At 43.3% G+C, this 3150-nt stretch overlaps 1 pseudogene; it reads left to right on the top strand.

The window, feature by feature from the left end:
* Positions 1-2352: 2352 nt before the first annotated feature.
* LOC118760346 (U6 spliceosomal RNA) lies at positions 2353-2453 on the top strand (annotated as a pseudogene).
* The last annotated feature ends 697 nt before the right edge of the window (positions 2454-3150 follow it).

Raw genomic sequence — 3150 nt, forward strand, 5'->3', positions numbered from 1 at the left:
AAGTATTTAGTTTGCTGCAAAATACTTTTAAATCCATGCAGTTTTTTCATGATAACCTAATTCCCTTGAACATTCTGAAAATCTGTCATATACAAATTTAAACATGTTTCCATCAAAAGAAAACATCTTTTAATTCCATTTTCCCATGATTTATTTCATGCACCCTAACATATGAATATGGTTACTATTTATCTAACTTCCCTATTTACAATCATTGCATTTTACATGTTTTGGGATCTGAATGAATTAAAACCATGCCAGTGTACATAACACAGTGGAATTACAACCATTTTAATTGCTCTCACCGCCTTTGTCTTTAACAATCATGTAAAACTCTAATGACAAAGTATGTGCCAGGCTACAGACTGACTTCACACAAAAGCCATTTACAGCCCCTGTCTTCCATTCATCCCTCTATCACAGGGGATGTACAATGCTCTCACGGCAGAAAAAAGTGACATATCCTCATATGCAACATGTTACTAGCAATCAACACGTGGGGATCCAGCAAAGCACTTACAGGTCAGATGGGGCTCGCGTCACCGCCTCTGGCCTCCACTTGTACTTGTTTGCTGCCTGAAACAGACACATGCCAGGAGGCACAGCAGTCATCCTGTGAACATGATGCCCAAAGCCAAGGTCTTCTGTAAGAAACAGGAGGAAGACTAAGGCCTGTGTCCCTAGGGACACTGTGGGCCATGGCCTGGGTCTCAGGCATCACTCAGCCTGTTGCATGTCTTGGTCCACAAGTACGAGCCACAGGACATCTGGTTTTCTATTATGTGTAACTAAAGACCCTCTCAACCCACACACTGAGTCCTTCTCATTTACTATTGTAAAAGTCCTCCAGGCAAGACAATTGTTTGCATGGGGAGTAAATATGCTTTGGAAAAATCTTAAACAGGAAGGAACTCAAAGATTTGGCTTAATCTCTACCTCCATTAAGGGATAAACTTGTTTGCTGGACAGATGAGGAGAGAATTTTCTTGCGTTCCAATTTGTCTACTTCCGAACATGTGTAAGCAGTGATTTGGGCAGGGCTAATATTGATGATCCACCTTCAAGACTATTACAAACACTAACACCTTATTGTATGAGAAAGGTCTATTATATAATGGAAGAATCCACAGGAAGATAAATAGAAAGCCAACTACAGCTCACAAATGGCCATAACTCCAGCAGCAACCTTGAAAATTCATCCTACTGTGACCAAACTAACTCATGACTGCTTAACAATTTAGTACACTAGCTGCTAACATGTATTCATCATTCAATTGTGGAGCAGGTCTTCTCTAGTATGTTTTGGGTAAAGTGGTCTGCTCTTCCAAATAAATATTTCAGCATACTTCCTATTTTTTATGCTGCTAAACAAATACAAAGAAAAAAATGCCAACTGAAACACAGTTTCTGAAATTCAAAGTTACTCCCACTGTGGAAGACAGCAAAAGGAAGGCAAAAGGCATTTTCTTTTGCCAGAAGTTGTTTGTGGGAGCTGGCTGAGTTTCAAGGAGCCCTCAGGTTCTTCTTCACCTTGTCACCCTGCAAATCTCCTTCCACTTCTTCTCCTTAAGGTTTTCTTCCTCAGAAACCTTCTTCAAACCACAGATTTAAATCCCCCAACAGAAATCCTTTCTCTGGTCAATTCACTTCAAGATTTTTAAATAATACAATCATCACCTTAACAAATTGTAACTCTTTGGGTACTGAGTCCCTATGCTACAAGTTTTAGAAGAAATTATTTCCATTTCAGGGCACCCCCGAATCCCAGAGAGCCAGGAAGGGCAGTGTTTTCTTCAGCAGAAACGTCTCAGTTACAAGAGCTTTTCCTAAGGCAGGGTTCTGTCAGCCTTGCCCACAAGCAGCCAGAGTGGAACTGTGCAATTGTTGGGTTTAGTTCTACCCTTTACAGACACAAGCTATTCATGACACACACAGGAGGCGAGAGGAAAGTGTTCCAACTCTCAAGGCAGATGCCTTTACTAATTCTGTCGCAAGGTGTTTCAGGGTCAACAGGAAGAAATGCTTTAGAGTTCGTGTTTGTCCAAGAAAGCACGAAGAACACATTGGCACCTGATGCCCGCACAAGCGAACGCAGAGCAGGCTTGTAGAGGTTCACAGCAGGACCACTCTCCATCACGTTTCCCACCTGTTCCCGCATACAGCATTCCACCGAAGACCGTGAGCTCCCTTTCTCCATTACTGGCTCCACATCCTGAGGTGTGCTAACACTGGGAACCAGCACACTCCTGGGGCTGTTCTGAGTGCACACATCCATACATGCAAGCCTCATCCTGAACCAGCAGGAACCCAGGAGAAGCCGGGATCAGCATGGGCTCTGAACTTCTCAACTGAGCAAACACACTTTAGCATATGCTAAAACTGGAATGACACAAAGATTGACATGACCCCTGTGCAGGGATGACACACACACTCGTCAAGTGTTCCATTTCTTTTATGGAACTGAGTGAGGGCTGTAGGGGAAGGTATTTTGCCTGACCCCCCTGCAAAGTAGCTCTCAGATGTCAGCCTGTATCTGATGCCTCTGGAAGGTTTACAGAGCACAGACTGCTCTGCTCAGAGCGTTTGCTCAGTAGGTCTGGGGAAAGCACACAAACTGGCATTTCTAACAGGTACCCAGGTGACGCCGGGTAGTTCCCTTAGACATGGAGGACACAGGACAGGTACATTATGGGAAGGGAATCTTGGCAGGGTCACATGTCGGGGTTGGCTGACTCAGAGCTCACAACACCCTTCTTACAAGGATAAGCAACGCAGCCCGTCAGAGCGCTCCACAAGCCTCGATGTACCAGTTCTTTCCACTGTACCATTGTTGCTGATTTTCCCATAAACTCTGCGGGTCTGTGCAGTTCTCAAATGAAGAAGACCTTACCGCTCAACACCATACCATCCATGCTCAAGGGATGCACAATTCCAACAATCTTTAACGGGAATAAATTACAAGATGCATATGTAGTCCATTTCTTTTTATATCTGCCTTTAAACATAATAAAAAGTGCATCAGTACCAAATTGAATTGAGGAAAATACTATCATCCCATATCTTCCCATACACATTTGAAAAGGCAAAAGCATCCTCAAGTAAAGGCTCTTGGCTCACTTCAATCAATCAATAAACTGAGGAAATGTCACA

The sequence above is a fragment of the Ochotona princeps genome, chromosome 21, assembly GCF_030435755.1.
Source record: "Ochotona princeps isolate mOchPri1 chromosome 21, mOchPri1.hap1, whole genome shotgun sequence".
Taxonomy (NCBI): domain Eukaryota; kingdom Metazoa; phylum Chordata; class Mammalia; order Lagomorpha; family Ochotonidae; genus Ochotona; species Ochotona princeps.